The sequence below is a fragment of the Stegodyphus dumicola genome, chromosome 5 (genome assembly GCF_044657685.1).
Source record: "Stegodyphus dumicola isolate Sdum_Otavi_A_Nest chromosome 5, ASM4465768v1".
Classification (NCBI taxonomy): domain Eukaryota; kingdom Metazoa; phylum Arthropoda; class Arachnida; order Araneae; family Eresidae; genus Stegodyphus; species Stegodyphus dumicola.
The window spans coordinates 230,350,362-230,372,776 of record NC_140772.1 but is presented as its reverse complement, the minus strand read 5'-3'; the positions used below and the strand labels follow the sequence as shown (position 1 = coordinate 230,372,776).

At 35.6% G+C, this 22,415-nt stretch overlaps 1 long non-coding RNA gene across 1 annotated transcript; it reads right to left on the bottom strand.

Annotated features, from left to right (window-relative positions):
- Positions 1-8,072: 8,072 nt before the first annotated feature.
- On the bottom strand, positions 8,073-20,803 carry LOC118186444 (uncharacterized). The gene is made up of 2 exons (XR_004757776.2): positions 17,950-20,803; positions 8,073-15,045 (listed from the first exon to the last, which is right to left on the bottom strand). It is a non-coding gene; the product is annotated as an uncharacterized LOC118186444 (long non-coding RNA).
- Positions 20,804-22,415: the final 1,612 nt, after the last annotated feature.

The following is a 22,415-nucleotide window of genomic DNA, read 5'->3' as shown; positions in this document are numbered from 1 at the left end:
TGCAGTTTGGGAGAAACACCCTTACGACGATTTGGATTCCACAGCCAAACCTTGTCGTTTTCCTGGAATTGATGTTCGGTGGCTCTTGCGTCGTATCTCTTCTTCATCCTGTCCATCGAGATGTTGATCCGCTCTCGAGCAAACCTGTGTACTGTTTCCAATCGGGCCTGAAGGTCTTGCACGTACTCCTCTGGCGAGGAATGTTCATCCGGAGGGCGGCCGAAGAGCAGGTCACTTGGCAGACGGAGATCGCGACCGATAAGAGCATCTGTGATGGAGAATAGCCGGTGCTTTCGTAGACGGCACTACGGTAAGCAAGCAGGAACAGGGGTAGCTTGCGATCTCAGTCTTCTTGGTTTTCGGAAACCATGAGCGAGAAGTGGTTCAGGATTGTATGGTTAAACCTCTCCACCATGCCGTCAGACTGCGGATGTAACGGGGTCGTCTGCGTTTTCTTGATTTCCAACACGTCACAGAGTCCCTTGAACACAGCCGAAGTGAAGTTCCTGCCTTGGTCGGAATGACTCTGGAGGGTGTCCCAAATCTGGATACCCAATTCTGTAACAGAACTTCAGCTGTCCTGACAGCCTCTTGATCTGGAACTGGGTAAGCTTCGGGCCACTTCGTAAAGTAATCGATGACAACGAGGATGTATTTGTTGCCGTCCGTAGTCCGAGGAAAAGGTCCAAGTATGTCGAGGGCAATTGTATTGCTGCAGCCTTCCTCGGCTACGTTCCATCGGTCGTTTCCTGGCTGCGCAAGCATCCCAAGATCGGCACCACTTCTCAACATCGTTTCTCGCCGAACTCCAGAAGAAGCGCTCTCGGACCTTGTTTAGTGTCTTCATACAGCCGAAATGACCTCCTGTGTATTTCCTTTAGAACATCAGGTATTCGGTTTCGAGGAAGCAGCAGCTGCCATCTCTTATTAGTTCCATCGTCGCTTTCCCATAATCGATATAAGACTCCATATCGGAAGTACCCAGAGAGCCCAATACCTTTTAGTTGCAGGGCTGAAAATGGAAATGTCCTGCCAATTGGGTTTTATACTGGATGATTCCTTCAGTTCTATTATTGGCCTAATGTCAGGATCCGCTGATTGATCTTCTCTAACTTTTCCATCACTCCACGGATCTGGATCAGTTGATGTTGAAGATGTTACTTGCTGGATACTCGTATTCGCCAACCCGTACTTAGCCTCGGCTCTTGAACAATGGCTGCAGTGTGCAGGACAAGGCTTCCTGGATAAAGCATCCGAATTTCCTTAGGAGGGCCTTTAGGATGTTTTATCTCAAAGTCATATTCCTGGAGTCTTTGAATCCATCTGGCTATTTGTTCTTCAGGAGTTTTGAAATTCAGTAGCCAAGTTAGAGAAGCATGGTCAGTCCGCGATAAGAATTTTCTGCCACAGAGATAATTGTTGTAAAATATGACCTATTGTAACCCTTTTTTTTTCTGCATCATCTCTCCTCCTTGAAATATTTCTAACTTTTACATAAGGTTTAGTTCTTATTTTAAAGGGATATAGTAGTTATTTCTTCTTCGTTTTTCACTGCCACTGTTTGTATTAAGAACGGACTGTTCCAGCCTAATTAAGATGCAAAAACGAAACTTGATGTTACGTCATCTGGAAAGCTGAGTCGTGCCGATAGCTGATTGATTGCCGTGAGATGACGTCATATCTACTTCAGGTATAAGCATCTCGCGTCGCTCTGGTTCCTGTTTCAAGCACTCTTGATCTCAATAATCTGAAACTACTTACTGAAAATAACTACCCCACCTTAATAGCAGGTGATTTAAATGCTAAACATTCCTCTTGGAACTGTAGAGTCACAAATAGAAATGGAGAAAATTTAAGCAACTTCATCCACAATAGTAACATCAATCTCATTGCTCCCAATCACCCAACGCACAACGGACTAGGGGATATTTTAAGATATAGTTTTGATGAAAAACCTTCCTAATATTCCTAATCTTGATGTTCTCCCAGAACTTTCGTCTGACCATCTCCCAATAGTCTTCAACTTCTATAGATTTTATCCCCCTCTCCCTAAAGCTCAAACAAAAGTTAATTGGTATATGGCTACCGAACAGCTAAATTCTGTTAACAGCAAAGCCACACTTCGTTATGACTGCGATATTGAGCTGGAAATCACCAGATTAAACTCCAAAATTTAAAACGCTATCAATAATGCTACCTATAGTCAAGAATAAAAACCCCTATGGCATCCCAGAAGAAATTAAATCCCTTATACAAGAAAGAAATAGACTTAGAAAAAGATGGCATATTACTCGCAATCCTACTGAAAAACGTCATATTAATTATTTAAACAGAAAAATAAAAGAAGACATCGCCACCCATCGATCAAATTCGTGGGATAATTTCCTAGAAAACATGGATCTTTACCCAAAGTCTGTTTGGAAAGTAGTTAAATCACTCAGAAATCTTTCACCCAATCAAATTCACCCCCTGTATCACATGGGCAAAATTCACCACTTCGAAGACTCCATTGCTGAAATTCATGCAAAAGAATTAGAAAACATTTTTAAACAACATGAAAATAAAAATTCTGATCACGAAAAAGATACTAATTACTCTGTCAATAGCATCCTCAACAGTCCCAGCATTAATATTTTTACGCCTGCATCTCCAAACGAAGTTCAGCAAATTATTAAAAAATTAAAGAAGCGCAAAGCTAAAGGATATGGCATGATTTCTAATGAAGCGTTGCAAGGTTTACCTAGAAGATGCATAGTCTTAATTACAAATATTTTTAATTCTTGTATTAGACTCAGCTACTTTCCATCGCAGTGGAAACTCTCGATCATTGTTACGATCCCGAAACCAAGAAAAGATCCAAAGCTAGCAAAAAATTACAGACCCATCAGTCTTCTGCCAGCGCTTGGAAAAGTTTTCGAACGAGTACTTAGTGCTCGGCTCACCAATCATCTAGAATGCCTTAATCTAATAGACAAGCATCAATTTGGATTCCGCAAAGGCCACAATACCACACATCAAATATTAAATTTAGTTGAATTTATTGCCCAAGAATTTACAAAAAAGAACGGAGTGGCGGCATGCTTCCTCGATTTCGAAAAAGCTTTCGATCGAGCGTGGCATGCTGGCTTACTTCATAAGCTATCTAACTTCCTTTTACCAAACAGCTTTATTAAGCTTATGCATTCGTATTTTAAACATCGTACTTTTCAAGTGCACTTTGGTGAAGCAATCTCTTCAAAAAAAGTGATTTACAGTGGAGTAGCTCAAGGCAGTGTTTTAGCACCGAAGCTTTTTACAATATTCATAAATGATATGCCTCTACCTTTTCATTCTAATATCCTCAAATATGCCGACGACACAGTCATCCTCACCAGTTCACGAAGTCCAAATAATGCTTTAGAGAAACTTCAGCTCCAAGTCAACATTATTAACAAATTTTGTGAAGACTAGAAAATCAAACTAAATACTGATAAATGCTGCGTAGTTCTCTTTCGCAGAAAAAATATCCCAGTGAATATAAATATCCGACTCAATAACCAAGATATTCCTGTTGCCAACTCCTATAAATACTTAGGTGTCTATATTGACAAAACCCTAAATTTCAAAGATCATATTCAATATGTTACAAATAAGGCTAACGCTGCTTTCATTGCTCTCTACTCATTAATTGGAAGAAACTCTAAGTTAAACCTCCGTACCAAGAAAAATATCTACATCTCACTTATTCGCCCAATAATCCTCTATGCAGTTCAAGCCTAGGCTACTGCCCGAAAAATAGACATACGAAAATTAAATGTACTTCAAAACAAAATCTTACGTAGCATAGTGAACGCACCCTGGTTCATCCGAAATTCTCAAATTCACAAAGACCTGGATATCAACCCAATTCACGACCAAATCCTAATTTCTGCATACAACCTCTTTAAAGATATGAGAAATTCTCCCTATGAAGCTATTAAATCGCTTACAGACTATGACCCTACTATTGAGAACGTAGTGAAAAGACCTTGAACGATCCATCACAATTCTAAGTGGTGGTAGTGTATATCATGTAAAAAAAAAAAAAAAATTACTATTCCTTTGTAGTTACTATTCAAGAAGGATGAACTTTGCAAAGTTAGGACTTTATTTTTCATCGATGAATTCTTCGTTTTACTACTTATTTAACCAAGATTTTTACTTTTACTTTTTATTTTTACTATTTCGTATTGTGTGTTTTAAAATCAAAGTTCGTGGTAACACCAAGTGCTTACTCTCACTCATTAGCCCGAGTGAGCTACATGACCTCATTTTCGCCTTTTACAGTTTCCTATTCATTTAATGATTATATTGCAAGTTTAGAAGATTTTCAAGTGTTTCAAAAGACATAGGACTCTTTTAAATTCACAACTAGATGTTGCTTTTACTATGTTCGAACTTTATTTATTGCCAAAAACTACAAAATCTTCATTTTTCGAACTCTGACTCCTCGACCAATCTAAATGCCGGACGCTGATCACGTGTTTCTGCTCTTCTTGACTCACGCAGAAGCTTAGACTTTCATTTCGCTTCTCGCCACCATTTACATATATAATCACCCATGCTATGCCATGATATGCAATTTAGCAAAACTTATTTTATGAGTTCTCTCATTTATTGATCTCGCCTTCGGGCACGGTGTATTTTTAAATACACCTCTTAAATTTTTAACTTTATGGCCTATGGTAAAATGATAATATACTGGTAAGAGCTCCTAGTAGCTAAAGCCAGCAGTAAAGATATGATCCAAGATCCTGTTTCATTGCTCCATGGTGTGCCGTTCCAACCCCCATTGGAAGACGATATTGCGATGCATGGCAGCCAGCGACTAGTGCCATGATTCCATTCCGAAAGATTACTTTTTTGGATACTTGAAAAGCAGCAACGATGTGAGCGATAGCTGTGGGCAGCATCCTGTTTCTACGGTTCGGCGGCGATGTTTTTCCAAGCTGTGATTTCTCGTGTGTAACTACAGTGAGCGCCTTTTTGCCGGTTTAAATGATCTCAAGGATTTTGTTTAATTTTTCAGGTGCCTTCTTGACCACAAAGCATGGACTTATTGATAGTGAAGCGAATTTCATAATAACCGCGTTGTTTCTGTTCAGTGATATGTTTTTCGCGTATTGAATGCCAGTATTTAAAGATCTGGTCAAATATTTACTGTGTCTTTAATAGCGTAATATTCTTTAAAGGAAAAACCCTTAGGGTTAATAGATGATTAACAACTAAGTGTAATTTTTGATAATGATTATATTATACTCTAAGTTTCTGATATTGATTAAATTTATTCATTGTGTTTTTATTTATATATACTGTTAATAAATTGGTTAAGTTTAAAACTTTTGTCTTCAATGTCTGCACAGTATATAACCTTAGGGAGCTTCTATTGCTACATCTGCTAATTTTTTTTTTTTTTTTTTTTTTACAACTTTAAACTTTGCTTTTGCATCAATAATGATGGAAATGTTCTATGGCCTTTACGATAGCAAGCAATTCTTTACGGGTGACGCAATAATTCCTTTCCGGTTTGGACAAGCATTTACTTCAATAAGCTATTACTCGCTCTTGATCATTTGAGAAAGACAGCTTCCACACTTTCATTGCTTGCATCTGTGTCCGATATAAATTCTTTGTCTATCTGGGGATATGCGAGCACGAGTGTAGATGTTAATGCCGCCTTCAAATGATTAAAGGACTTCTCGCACTCCTCAGTCCACACGAATTTTTGTTTACTTTCTGTTAATTTATGCAGAGGCCTTGTGATGGTGGAGAACCCCTTCAAGAATCTTCGGTAATAAGTACAGAGTCCCAGGAAGCTCCGTAGCTGATGAATATTCACAGGACGTTCCCAGTCCTGAACTGCTGACACCTTCGGCAGAGATGACGTGCCCGAGATAGGTAACTTCACTGCGGAACAACTTGCATTTCGAAGGACTCAGTTTAAGGTTGGCATCTCTCAATTTCCGGAACACCTTCCTGATATTTTCTAGATGTTCTTCAAAAGTATGGTCCACTATAATGATGTCGTCTAGGTAGACCAGACAGGATTAGTAAGATAGACCATGAAGCACTGTCTCCATCAGGCATTCAAATGTTGCAGGGGCATTACAGAGTCCAAAGGGCATAACTTTAAACACCCAGTGTCCTTGACCGGTAGTGAACGCAGTTTTCTCTCTATCATCAGGATGAATTTCCACTTGCCAGTATCCACTCTTGAGGTCCAGAATGGAAAATCACTTGTGTCCTGATAGGGTGTCTAGAGTATCGTCAATCCTGGGAAGAGGGTAACTGTCTTTCTTAGTGAAATTATTTAGTCTCCGGTAGTCGACACAAAATCTTGTTGAGCTCTCTTTCTTCCGGACGAGAACTATAGGAGATGCCCATGGACTTGTGGATGGTTCGATGATATCATTTTCTTGCATCTCCTTGAGAAGATTTCCAACCTCTTCCTGTTTTGCGAATGGTAAACCTCTAGGATGCTGCTTTATCAAAGAGTGATCCCCCCATCAATTCGATGTTGTGTCAGTTTTGTGCGGCCAACATATCTGGATGACCTAGAAAATAGATCTTCAAATTCTTTAATTTTTTCTCTGCCACACGTCTTTGTTCATGGGTTAAATTTGCACTCTGCAGAAGACCTTCCATTAATTTCCTAGTTGCCTCAGTCGGAATTTTAAGTGGGGCTTTATAAACACAAGTAACTGAGTGCATGCCGCTAGCACTTCACCCCTTTGGATGTTTCTCGGTCTGTGGTTAACATTCACCACTCTCACAGTGATGAAATCTTTCGAAGGGTGTATTAATTAGGAGGCCACTAATATCTCTCTTAAGCTATTTTCAGGGTATTCAATTAATCCAAATCTGAAGCTATTCTTTTCTATGGATCCGGCTATTAATAATTCTGTCATCGGAGCGATGGTGACATCTGTTTTTGTTGTTACTTGGTGAGCTGAGGAAATGTCCCTCTTCATTTCAAACACAGTTATATCTTCTTTTGCAGAGCGCATTTCATTACGTTTAAAGTCCAAAGTAAAGTTGTACTTCCGCAAAAAGTCCAATCCGAGTATTAATTTGTCCGCGATGTTAGCAACGAAAGCTAAGTGCTGATAGATCTCATTTCCAAAGGTAATGATGATGCTAATTTTACCTTCAATGGGAATCTTATCACATGTCACTGTTTGCAAAGTCACACAGGGCGGAGTCCAGCGCAATGTTTCGCTCAATTCTCGAACTACATCTGTTCTTACGATGGTTACATTTGCTCCCGTATCTATGATTATTTTACAAAGATGCTTATTCACGTATCCTTCGACGAATAGTTCGTTATCTCTGCCGCTCATTGAAGAGATTTGAAGAACTTTCAGAGGGGCTGCATCTTTGCCTGGCAACCTCCGCCCCGTGAGATTGCCGCATTTTAGTTTCCCTGGTTTTGTTTAGCGGGAGCTGTCTTCCAGTCTTGATTCACGTGACAGATTCTGCTGAGATGTCCTTCCAATCCGCAGTTCCAGCACTTCATGATTTTCTTTCCAGTATTGTTTTTATTAGGCTTTCTTAAGGCCTCCCGAATCTCTTTTACATCCTTTTTTAATTTCGAGATATCAAAATCTGGATCTTCTATTTGAGCCGCTCTAATAGGATGGCGATCTCTTTGAGTCGAGTGTTGAGCCAACTCGAACTTCATAGCACAGACCAAGGCAGATTTCAGGTCTTTCAGATTCGCTAATCTGAGAGCTTTCTGAATTTCCGCATCCTTAATGGCTTGACGAAATGCATCAAGGCCAGATTTTCTCGGACATCAGGTGATATCTTTCGCCATCCATTTTCAGGATGGACAATGGTTGTGAAACATAGTGGTAATGCAAAAATGCAACTGAAAACGAAATAGACATTCATGGTTATTGTACATAGGTTCTGACATTCAAAATGGTTATTGTGTAATTTGAGAGTTCAGCAACAGTTGTGGAGGTAATACTGACTTCAAACAATACATAATATTCCTTTATAATTTCTCTAATTTATTCAGTAAGTAAGCACAGCAAATAAAAAACAAAGTATTAATAACAATTCTTTATTTATTAATACGGTAAAACATGCATTAACAAAAGGAATTGTCTATTTGGAATTAACATTTCACAGAAGTCAAGCTGCTTATGAAATAAAATTCCTAAATGAATGAAAACAGTTCCATGAAAATTCTGTTTTCTGTATTTAATTTCTGAAGCTTAAAATCACTAAAATAATTTTACTTACTGGATAACTTTTGATTAAGATCTCTCAAATGAAACTATTCCATGCATATTAATATCTTTCTGATGATCAGGATAATCAAGAGTTTTAAAGAAGAATTGAAAATGCATTTTAATAACTATAATTATTTTCTTATTTAACTTTTTATTACTATTTAATTACAAAACTAAATTTAGAAACAAAAATATAAATTAAAACATAGCTTGATCTTCTGCTGTCCAGAATCTGGCATTGTCAAGTTCAAGTAAATTTGTTTGAAATGGTACATTTTATACCAACCAATGTTATAATTTTAAAAACCAAGGTTCTGTTTATTTCCGTATTAAGTATTTGAAGTTAGCTGACACAAGGACCAATTCAAATGGAGAGTATTTTCTCTGTAATGGAAGTAATCCAAAACATAAAATCAGAATATGACAAATTTCAATTCAAAGTAGAGTTAAATCTTCTTGGTCACTTCTACTTTCCATTTAATAACATCCTTTTTGAAAAGATGTGATGTAAAAGATTAAACATTTAGAAACTTAAAAATATTAAATATGAACTTTCTTTGACACTATATCAGTTAAAATTCTTACTAATGATATTAATAGTGAGTGAATTTATCATGCATAAGAAATCAAGATATTAAGCTGAAGCAGAAGAGGCTTGCACACAGGTGACTGCTTAGAGTACTTAATTATTTGTCCATACTATAAATACAACAAAGAAAATTTCTGAAGTATTCTGCTATTTTATAATAGTCTTACATTGAAAATACTAATGATTTGATACATAATGAAAATATTCAAAGCTTTAAATGCAATCAAGATTACACATTAATGTTTGGAATTTTTGCAGTCAAATGACTTTTCTTTACAGATTTTAAATAGTTTTTACTACAAAAGATTTTAAATAATTGTTACTACAATAGATCTAGATAACTTTGAATACTGACTGGGAAAGCTACTTAAAAATACTTATTAAAGTTTTTCTAATAATTCATAGCTTTAATTAAATGTCTTTTCCTTGGAGATGATATATAAGTAAGTACCTTTAATAATAATAAATTATTGATTTATTACTTAGCAGCTTTAGTGCACATTTTAGGCATTTTAAATTACTCATAATTATTTTTACTTTCAAAATATTTTAGATGTAGAAAAACCCTGCTTAACTTGATCCAATAATCTATTAATGCATGCAAAGTGACTACAGCAAGCAATACGAATAATTATTATTCATATATTAGTTACTATGAATGGGAGAAAAATCTCATATACAACACTAAAGAGAAAAATAAAATCATGTAATAAATAAAAATCGCCTGCTTAAATTTAATACATAACATATTTTATTGAAATAATGTTTTAAAAAAGTTAAACAGTGCTTGACATTTTAATATTGTCAGATCTATGACAACAAGCAATAAATTTATTTAGATTTTAGTAGACTCTAGAGCTTCATTCCTCGATAGGCTCAGTAATTAACTGTTCTCTGGTGTTCTAAAATTTGACACTTGTTAGCATTTTAATCTCTGGCCTAATTTCAAGCCTAATCCTCTAAGTGTTACAGGTCTGGCTCTGAATTCACAAAATGTCACCCAAAGTCTGATATAATAGAAACTGGCAGAGATTTTCATGTCTAATGAATAGGAAAGCCATCATTCTATATAGAATTTTATGTCCAAAATGCTTAGAGAGTTAAAACTATGTCAGACATGAAATTAGGACAAGCAAAAACATTCTGTTCGGCATATATCAGGCAGTTTCAGAACTCTCTTTTTCTTTAATAAGAGAGGATCTCCCTCAAAGTGACCTTCATATTTATTAAAATTACTACTACAGCAACAACAGGTTTCTCCTTCCCCCCCAAAACAGAAATTTTATCAATTTATTAACTGATAGAACATTTAACAAAACTTTATTAATAAAATACATTTATTTCTAAAGCTAAATCCTTATTAAAAATGGGCACTGTTTTAAAAAAGTAATTAAAAAATTCTATTGTATAGTTATTTGAAGCATGCAAATTCTTTAATGCATCAGCTATCTTTTTAATTTATCCTTGTATTTTAATATGCTACCAGATTTAAAATAAATTTGTTGCAATATATAGGTTATATAAATTGTGCAAGTTAAAAAAGAACACTAAATGATTAGTTTATTGCTTAATTATATATATTTGATGTTAAGCTATTACATTACACATCATACTATTAATTATTATAGTATAATTATTATAGACTATATGTTAGAAAATAATACAATAATATACAACTATTTATGAGTTAATTATGAAGACCAAACTGTTCAGTGCACAGTAAAAGGTTTTTCAATAACAAATGGAAAGCTAGAAAGTTTTTGATATTACAAGATGCACCAAATAAAATAATCAGATAACTTCTCATAAATAAGAAAAAGAAAAAGACTACTAACTATCAAATAAATATATATTATTCAAAACAGATGCCAGAGGAGTCTATATTATTTTCTGTTTTTTCAGATCATTGTTTAAAGGGTCAGAACTAACAATTTGCAGAACATACATAACATTTAATTTAATATTTGATATGTTTTAAAATCTCTGTCCACTCCATGGACATCTAAAGTTTTGGAAAAAAAAAAAAAAAATCAGCTGGTGATAAGTCAGAAGAATATCCTGGATTATTTATCACTGCAACTGAATGTTTAGCAAGACACTGTTGCACAGACAATGCTGTATGAGTCATAGCAATATCGTGTAAAAGAAACCCTTGCTCAGAATATCAAAAAGTTTCTTACTAGTTTGCTGTATCCTGTTTCTCAATAAAAATGCACCTCCTCGTAAAATTCTGATTAACTTGTTAATTTTCGGGGGGGGGGGGAGATTTTTTTAAGATTTAGAAACTTAAAAAAAAAGATGAATAAGTTTTTTGTAATCAAAAAATGCAATCAGCATCACTAGTCCTTAATTTTGACATCCATGACTTTTTTGGGGGGGGGGATATGGAAAAAGATGGTTCCTTCCACTATGCTCGTTATCTTTTTGTTTCTAGGTCATACTGTAGATACCAGGTTTCACTTCCCTCTATGATACAATTCAAGAAATTGTCATCCTATGTGATAGTAGTCAGCAAATCTTCATAGCAAGGTTGTTTGCTATCAAAATCTGAGGCACACATCGGGCCCACCTCTTATTTTTATATTTTCAATTAAAATTAATCAAGAGCTTTCTTTATTTATTGCATGCATGAATGAAAGTTGCTGAGTTGTTACACATCTATTAGCTTTTACCAAAGAACACATTTTCTTCATTCTTTGAAGTTGAAGGGGGTCCTATCTTTGGTTCATCTTCAAAGCTTTCATGCTCACATTTAAAGCTCTTGATAATGATGTTTTACCATATATTGTTTGAATCATCTGTAACGTTTCAGTGGCAGATTTACATAATTTATAACAAATTTAAATGTTATAATGCTGCTCCACCTTGAAGGAAATTTTTGTAATTTGTCTTCTCTGTAAATGAACTTAAACCATAAAATTCAGTTCAAGAGCAATATCGCAAAATAATGTTAAATTAAGCATATCTTTAGAATTTCCAATATACACAGTCTCGCGAGCTGGAGATAAAAGTATTTTTTTTTCTATATAATGTTGCCATTTCTCGCTTTTAAAGCATTGAGTTTGTAAATCAAAAATTCGTTAAAGTTTTACAAAATATAAAATCTATAATAAAACAAATTCCAAATTTGGGATTTCAGATGCCCATATTCGCACTAGGATTTCGTCATTCAAAATTCGATGGCTCTATGTACAATTGTTTTATCACAATGCGAGAAATAGACAATCATTTATGCAGATTTTTCATTATTTAATTTCTTCAAATATAATGCAGGACTCTAACATTTTGTGGCAACAGCTTGAAAAGTGAACCGACGTTTATGAGTCCGACGCAAAATGCCAAAACGAAAGCAATAGTCCTTCGGGACTGAAATCCCTATAAACTAAAAAAAAAAAAAAAAAAAAAGGGGGAAGCATTTTAAACTGGCTTTAACAAGAGTTGAGATGTTACTCTTTCTAAACATACATTTATTCTTTCATTTTTTTATTTTGCTGTTTGGTAACTTTATGCACATACCTTATATGTGCAGATAAAGTAAAAAACTTATTTAAATAATATAATTTTATAACATATTTCATATTTACATACAATAAAAATGATTTCATATTCAAATGTTATATTTTTAAAACTAAAAAACAGAATTGAGGTTTTTAGGAAAATGTATAGGTACTTCAGTAAAATAATACTGATATCCATCTGGATGCAAACACATTAAGAAAAAGCATTATCAACTTCTTTACTTGGCCATTTTCTTACAAGGGTATCACTGAAACATGATTAATTCTGCATACTGATATTATAACTCTTGGAAATCAATTTTGAGACTCTGACTTTCAATCACACTTTGAGGCATACATTGTATTACCAAGCATCAATTATAAGAAAACTCACTAAGATAAATGGTTAAAAATTAAAAATGATATATATTTTCCCCTTCAAAGCACGAATTTACTTCTTGATAAATCTTAAACCAAAATAGATATAGATGATAAAAATGTGAAAAAGGGAAAAGTCAACCAATAAATTCATAATATAGTGACACAATACATTACTTTTCACAGACGCATTAAAACTGTCAAATCTATTATATGCTAAAAAGGTTTTAGCAGGAAAAGAAATGCTCTTCTTTTTTGATCAAAAATGAAATACTCATATTTCAAAATCTATGACACGAATCCATCACAAACTGAACTTTATAAGTTTACCTGCATTGCTCCCTTTTTTGGGGGGAGGGGAGGTTTGGTTTGGTTTATGTGATTATGGCAAAGCCTTGAGAGCCTGCCTGAGGGATGCCTTTGTGGAGGACTTTCTAAGGGAAACTGGCTCATATACACATTACACAGGAAAAACACAAAAATGCCCATGCAGCCAACCTCAGACCGAACTACCAATGTTCACAGCGACTTTATACTGCTCGGCTGCTGGTAGGAATACTTTTTTTGGGGGGGAGGCAAAATAACATATTACATATTTTTAAATTTATTCATTTCAGTCTGTTAGTTTTACAGTATTAAAATACAATAGTAATACTGTGAGAATGCAAGAGAGGGGTTGAGTGGGTCATAGATATTTGATTTAAGAAGAAATTTACATGCACTCTATGAATAAAAAGTCTTATGGGATATGCAAAAGAAAAATATTTGGGAGCCCTGATATAAAAGGCTATACGGAATGCGCCAGTAATCATGTTAAATGGAACAAAATACAAAATAAATGAAAATTTTTAGCATGATAAGCTTCAATCTTTATCTTGTATATCTGAAATGCATGATTTATTTCTTAACACATTGAGCGCCATGTCAGCCATCTGTGCTGACACTAGACTTTCCGTTTAGGCTGCGTCTACCGCCGCTGGCTGACAGTGTGTAACATGATATATAACTATACAATTTACACTGTTTTATGGAATTACAGAAAAATTATTTAAAATTTACTTAATTTTGATTCATTACAGGATTAATGGATTTCATTGAAACACGGTATGTATAAAAACGGTTCTCCATTACAGCTATTAAAAATTGTGACAACTGTCTTAGACTTTTTTCTGGCCATTACTCTACCAGCTTCAGTTGCATTTTTATCATAATTTACAATATTTCCGTACATCAGAGGCTTTTTCCAGTTTTCTTAGTTTATGCTGTCGTTTTTTAAGATGTTCTTGCATTTCTGTTCGATGGAATATCTTCTTTTTCACAACTTGTAAGGGATAGCGCTAATTCTTTCCAGACTTCAGCAATGCTAATTTTCTGCTTCGCAATATCTTTGCATAGAATATAACTATTTACAAAACAGACTTGGAACATAACATGTTAAATGAATGTCTATAGGAATCCCGTCCAAACGTAAACTATCTTCTACTACGATAAGAATCGCTGGCCCTACATTGCCAGCGCTTTTAAGCGGCGCACGTGGCCTGAACGGGATTGCCTAAGAAATACGCTTGGCGTTCAACGTGTTAAACGGCTAAGACACTACATATTTTACACAGGACATAAAAAAAAACACAAAATAAACATTTAAATAAAAATGAATTAATTACTGAATGCATCAAAATGAATCACCAGTCAAATGACAACTGTAACAAAATGTTCCTTACTTAAATAGCACTATAAAAGGGCAAGACCAGGTAAAAAATTTCCTTACTGTATGTTCAGATTTAATATATTTTTAGCATATTCTGGTATATATACAAGGGTAAAATTAATAACATGATAATAAATCAGATGAACTATAATTCACCCAAGTTTCAAGCTAAGATTCTCACAACTGCACCATTTTTAAAGGATTATACATGAAAAGCATTTCTTATTTCGAGCTGACACATATTTGCTCTAATTTGAATGTCACAATATCAATGATTCCCCTCATTTTTGTTTACAGCTACAGTGAAGAAATATATCTGCACATTGCACAATTATAGTTACCCAATACATTACCTGGATCATCATGAATATTCTGCATACTGATATCCGACTGTTGAATGAGAATAGAACACCAAAGTTCCTGTGCAATCTCACACACACACACAAAATAAACTAGCTGTTCACATACAAAGTTAATTCAGAATTCAATGCGATGTATTTCAAACACAGGTGCTTGGTGACCGAAGCAATCCATTACATCCAGAAAGTTGCATTTCATTGCACAGGCTTCATTACAGTGACATGTTAAAATAAAATATTTCTTTCTTGAATATTACTACAGAAAGAAAAAAGTATTTATTACAGGTGTCTCTAATCGCACATAATTTGGTAATTTCTTATGAAGATTATCAAAATTAAATGTAATTAGAAATTGAATATTAATCACACATAACTTATACTACATGTAGGCTGTAATTATGAGGTAAACAGGAAAACATAAAATGCTGGCCTCTGGATTCAAACAATTTTAATAAGTTGCTGGGCAAGGCAACAATATCCATTCTCCTTTTGCATAAACTATTTTATTCAAATTTTCAGATAGATAAATATTTGAAGAGTAAATCACCTATGATGAATACTGCATATATTAATTTTTTTCCTTATGACCTACCAGACTTGAAATGGTACAGCAACAGGCTGTTTCAAAGAAAGTAAAGATAGAGTAATGTAATATGAAGTAAATGGAGGGGGAAGGGAGAATAATAAAAATTAATGTACACGTAAATATGCAATCATGCTAAAAAAATGAGCACCAAACACTTAAAGAAAAGGTAGGAAAGGAGTATTAAAACACACAATTTATATATGAGGTAAAGATTGCATTGCCGAATGCAAATGGGCAACCAAAAGTGACATAAAAAGCAATCCCGCAGTCACACCATACATTAAAGGGGCATGCCAAACTTATGCATCAGTTAGTAAGTAGCAATAGTTCCCTTTAATCTGAGATAGCACAGCAGAAAGCGTGAACAGAGGACACCATTTGCATGACGAAATGCATTGGAGGGCTGTTGGGATGTCGTCATGGTTTGTTTTCCTTTGTCCGCATTGCATGCCAGAGTGCGGTTGAATTGGGCCCATATATTCATGGATTCCGGATATCAAATCAGCAGTTTAAATCTAGTAAGATGATATGTAGAAATTATAATATTAAAAATATGAAATAATGGTTTATGAAATAAATGGAGCATTTACAAACTAAAGGGAATTAAAAAAAAAAAAAAAAAAAAAAAAAAGAGGAAGACCTATTTATTTGTTTGCTCTCTTTATCAAACATTTCTTTCAATGTAAGTAGTTTGGTTTTTGTTTTAATACTGTTACGGATTTGGTATTTAAATAGCTAATATGTTAGTTAAATTATTTTATTCCCCGTGCAGTGCAGCGCGTGACGAATATTAAAAGAAAGCTAAGCCGGGAAATTGAAAATACAAGAGTGCGTGCATTTAATAAATATCTTTCTTTGATTTCGAGAAAGTTCCAGAAAATTCTCGCAAGCGATTTAAAAATCTTATAAAAAGGAGGAAAACCTCTCAATCTGATGATTTTAGTTAGTTTTTTATTGTTTTAAGAGTTTGTTTAGAAAACTGCTCTTGTTGACAGTAGCGAATTTGTGGATTAGCTTTCTTTACCTGTTTTGAATTAAGTTCTCTTGAACGTTTGAGTAGTTAAACGATAACCACTGTGAGATATTGTAATATAGTCAAAAGTCGTTAATCCGGACTCGTCGGGACTTCGGCGATTCCGGATTATCGATCATCAGTTTAAATCTGGTAAGATGGCATGCAGAAATTATAAAATTAAAAATATGAAACCGTAATTTATGAAATAAAGAACAATTATGATCTAAAGGGTATCAAAATTTACAAAAAGAAAAAGCTTAATATTTATTTGTTGACTTTATTAAACATTTCTTTCCATGTAAGTTGTTTAAGTTGTTTCGTTTCATGTGATAATACTTTCTCTTTAATTCTATTAAACAGACATAATTTCTTGTTTAGTTACAAAGTTCTGGTGTTCAAGTCCTACAATTGCTTTAAATCATATCAAAGACGGAGTACATCGAGATGAAATACTACATTTAGTAAGGAATTATACGCCAAATAAAATAAAAACATCTGCCCTGAAAATAAGGATAGTGCTGACAGATCAACTTCCAATTCATTGCGTGCCACGGCGTCCCCCCCCCCCGCAGAGCAGCGTGAAATTGATAAACAGATTTCGGATTTCGAAACATACTTTCGCTTTGTACATCTTTTACATATTAGCAAATATATATCGGAAATTCTATTTGACACAATCGAAAGTTCAAGCTTACTTTTATAAAATTACTCTAACAGTCTGCAAAAAATAATAAGCTGGATCCAATTCGAAGATTAAGGAACAACACAATCTGCAACATTAACTGAATTAGATAATTTTAGCTTAGCTTATACCGTCCGTTATACATTAAACGCGCATGCCCACATGCATATTCGCAGCCATAAATGTCTTATGCGCATGCGTAAATGCCTGTGCGCATGCATCAAAGCGATGCACGCGCAGAAAGTTTGTAGCTTTGAGGTCCGGATTATAGATCATTTCGGATTATGGGTGTCCGAATTAATGACTTTTGACTGTACTGCACGAATATTTGAGGAGATTTAAGCATTTTTTTTGTTGTGATAATAATAAATTTTGTTCATTTTTCATTGGACTTATGCATTCATTTCGTAACGAACCCGTACGCACGCAACAATTTTTGGTGTCAGGGGTAAGGTTTGAATGCAATTAACAAGAGCGATGGAAGAACAGTTCAGGCAGTTGATATCAGCCTTTGCCTCGTTTAAGGAAGAAATGAAAGAAAAGATGGAACTAGTCAGGAAAAGATGGAAGAATCCGTTAGAAGAGATGAAATCTGTTAAAGAGGAACAAGTAGGTCAAGAGGAATTGAAGAGAGAAATTACTTGCATAATAGAAAACAAGTTCGAAGCTATGGAAGGAAGAATAGATACAGTTGAAGAAAAAGTTGGAGAAATTTAAGAAAGAGTTTCTGCGGTAGAGCAACAAATTGAACAAAGAGTTTCTGCCGTTCAACAACAAATTGAGGAAAGGGTTTCTGCTGCTGTTGCCAAAGAAGTTGACACTTTAAAGAAGAGCACAGCAACAGAAGGAAGCAATTCTGAGGGTTTTAAATTCTTACCAATGCTTGCTTGTCCATCTCTGAAGCTATCCACATATAATGGGAAGACATCCTGGCAAGTGTATAAGATCCAATTTTCTATAGTTGCGGATGCGAATGAATGGGATTCCTAAGCTAAGGCCTGTCATCTCGCCGCTTCTCTGAGAGCAGACACAGCGGATATCCTGCAGATGCTTCCCGAAAATCAGAGACTAGATTTTGAAGCTCTATCTGGCACTTTGGGGAAAAGTGTTGCCACGGATGTTGAAAGGCTACATTACGTTTTTCGGAGTGCCCGACAGAAACAAGAGAAATCCCGTCACTGCAACATTTCATGGATGGCATCCCGGCCCCTGAAATACAGAAAGCACTGTGAATGGTGGATCTTAAAGATTTGAAAAGCACTTTAGTATACGCCATAAAATTCTAGGCAGCCCAGCAAGCCACTCGTCGAGACCGCCACCCAGTCAGAGCTGCTCAAGTCCAGGAGCCAGAGGATCAAGTCACTGCTCGTCTAGACGTTTTAACTAGACAACTGAACACCTTGAGATGGAATATTGGTGATAAGAAACTGACCGTTAAGTGCTGGAACTGCGGTGCTGAAGGATACATACAACGAAACTGCAGAACACCCCAGGGTACGGATTGTGGCGACATCATTCGCGTTATTGAAGCGCCATCTGTGAAACTTCTCGCATGAAATTTTCTTTTTGCCAGAATGGCAACATGAAGCAGAAAAAGAACGATGACTGATTTTTTGTCTGCGAGATTCTATATCTAAAAAATGTAAATAAATATTAATCTTATTGGAGTAAAAGCAATGTTTAACATTTCCTATGTTCAAGATATCCACACTGGTTTACCTGGATGCGATTGAATTCAACTTATAAAGTGTCTGATGAAAAAAGAACGTACGATGTTTCTGTAATTTTAGGAGATGTCACTGACATTATAAGTACTTTATAAATAGTCACCTGTTACCGAATAAATGTTATGGACAGTGTCGTAAGAAGCTACTTACCCATTTTTAAAGTTACGCAATATTTCTCCTGAATTTGACAATGGATTGAGCGATAGTTTCGATTTCGAAGTGCTTCTGGTGCGCATGGATTACATCAAGAACTGATGAACCGATTGTTTTAGTGCGTCTGTAAAATGTAAATTCCGAGCGTACATGGTCAGTTCTATTGAAACAGGGACATTGTCACAAATCTCTGATATTCTCACCAAACCACCAAACAATGGCAAATATCCGGCCATTAAAAAAAGGCTGATTGAAATTTTTGCCGACTCTGAAACACAGTAAACCCGAAAACTTCTGACCGATTTAGAACTGGGTGATAAGAAACCATCCCAACTTCTCTGCGAAATGCATAACTTGGCAGCTGAGAAAGTGCCAGATGAATTTTTAAAAACTTGATATGCGGAGCATTTTATCTGCAAGCAGTGATGATTTGTCCAAATTGTCTACAATGCCTGACAAAATATGGGAATTAAATCCCAATCCATCCCAGGTAGCTCACATTGTTTTTTCCCCATCTGATAACATTACCCTCGAAGATTTACAGATGCAGATATCAAACTTGACACTGCAGATAGCAGAAATGAATACGCGTAGAAATTCCAGTCCACAAAGACAACGATACAGGTAGAATTCTAGAAATCGTTTGAAAAATAATAATGACCCAAATAATTGTTATTTTCATCAACGCTTTGGTGAGAGAGCATACAAGTGCACCCCACCATGTAAATACCAGGTCTTGAAAGAGGAAAACTGATTCCCAGGCCTTCGATGACGATAGAAAGTCAAGGGGTACAGCTGAGTCGTCTATATATTCGTGACAACGCAACAGCAACCCATTTTTTAATTGACACTGGAGCAGAAATATCGGTTATCCCACCATCACCATCGGAAAAAGGAATTGTGGCTTAGCTTGAGTTATTCACAGCTAATGGTACAACAATCAAAACATACGGTCAAAAATTATTGGAGCTCGATTTAGGGCTACGCAGATCTTTCAAATGGCCTTTCATCATTGCGGACGTTCATAAACCTATCGTGGGAATAGACTTTTTTTCACATTTTAATTTGTTAGTCGATAGTAAAAACAGGAAATTAATCAATGGCACCACCTCATTAACGGCTAAAGGTACTTTGTGTAACAATAGCATCACTCCTAAATTCATTGCTAATACTTTTTAAAACCCATATAGAGCTATCCTAAACAAATTTTCTGACTTACTTAAACCCAACATAAAAAACAGTAAAATTAAAGAACATGACGTGCAACATTACATAGAAACCAAAGGTAACCCTGTATCCTTTAAAGACAGAAGACTTTCACAAGAAAAGTTGATTGCCGCGTAAAAGGAATTTGATTATATGTTGCAAGAAGGTCTCTGCAGACCACCGTAAAGCAGCTGGTCAAGTCCATTACACCTCACTTTAAAAAAATCCGGTGACTGGAGACCATGTGGCGATTACCGTGGCCTTAATGCAAATACTGTACCAGACCGTTACCCACTACCATTTCTAACTGACTGTACTCACATTCTGCATGGAAAAACGATTTTTTCCACCATAGATTTAATAAGAGCGTACCAACAGATTCCTGTTCATGAAGCTGATATTCCGAAGACAGCAATCATAACACCTTTCAGACTTTTTGAATTTCCTTACATGACATTTGGCTTACGCAATGCTGCACAAACCTTCCAAAGGTTTATGAACACAGTGCTTAGCGGCCTAGACTTTGTATTTTGCTATCTCGACGACATTCTCATCGCCTCTCCAGATGCTGAAACACGCAAAAAACATCTTGAATTAATCTTCCAAACACTCAATAACTATGGACTGCGCATAAACATTGTAAAATGCAAATTTGGCTTGAGTAAAGTTGAATTTTTAGGATATGAAATATCAATGGAAGGAATCAAGTCACTTCCATCCAAAGTCGATACAATTAAAGAATATCCTAAACCAGAATCCTTCACAAGCTTGCGCAGATTTTTGGGCATGGTGAACTTTTACCATTGTTTCATTCCAAACTACAACAACCTCTGACAATCTTGCTTAAAGGAGTAAAGAAAAACAGCAAAAAACCTCTAATTTGGACTGAAGATGTGCAGAACGCTTAGAACGCTTTCACTGATATCAAAAACGAACTGTGCAACTCTGTAATGTTAGTTCACCCCAATCAAACGGCGCAGATCACCCTAACTACAGATGCATCTGATTCTGCCATGGGTGCTGTGATTCATCAACTATCTAATAATGCAAAACAACCGCTTCTCCCAACAACCGCTTTCAAAGTTTTTTCTCCCGATCCCTATCACCAACACAGAGAAATTACAGTGCATACGATCGAGAACTACTTGCAATCTACCTAGTGGTGAAGCATTTTAAACACATTCTTGGAAGGACGATCATTTACTATCTTCACTGATCATAAACCTATCACTTACGCCTTCCACCAGAATTTAGATAAAGCCTCTCCAAGACAAGTACGACAGATTCCGGATAGCAATAAGAAAATTTACTCCACAAATTTTAACAGGCCATACATTCCTAAAGAATTTAGCGAACAAGCATTTCTTTCTATACATAACTTTATCCCATCCTGGGATTCGTGCAACAACGAAGCTGGTGACAAAAAGATTCATTTGGCCTGGCATAAACAAAGACTCAACAGTGGTCTAGAGCATGTTTGCAATGCCAACGAACCAAAATTCACAAACATACCCATGCTCCAGCTGCTGAACCACTAGGTAGATTGCAAGTAGTTCTCGATCGTATGCACTGTAATTTCTCTGTGTTGGTGATAGGGATCGGGAGAAAAAACTTTGAAAGCGGTTGTTGGGAGAAGCGGTTGTTTTGCATTATTAGATAGTTGATGAATCACAGCACCCATGGCAGAATCAGATGCATCTGTAGTTAGGGTGATCTGTGCCGTTTGATTGGGGTGAACTAACATTACAGAGTTGCACAGTGCGTTTTTGATATCAGTGAAAGCGTTCTGCACATCTTCAGTCCAAATTAGAGGTTTTTTGCTGTTTTTCTTTACTCCTTTAAGCAAGATTGTCAGAGGTTGTTGTAGTTTGGAATGAAACAATGGTAAAAGTTCACCATGCCCAAAAATCTGCACAAGCTTGTGAAAGATTCTGGTTTAGGATATTCTTTAATTGTATCGACTTTGGATGGAAGTGACTTGATTCCTTCCATTGATATTTCATATCCTAAAAATTCAACTTTACTCAAGCCAAATTTGCATTTTACAATGTTTATGCACAGTCCATAGTTATTGAGTGTTTGGAAGATTAATTCAAGATGTTTTTTGTTCCCAATCAACGTTTCAAGCACCTTAATATCGATATTGTTGGCCCTTTACCATCTTGCAGAGGTTTTAGATACCTGCTTATCATCATCGATAGATTCACTCGGGATCGATAGATTCTCGCATACGATTTAAAAATCTTATAAAAAGGAG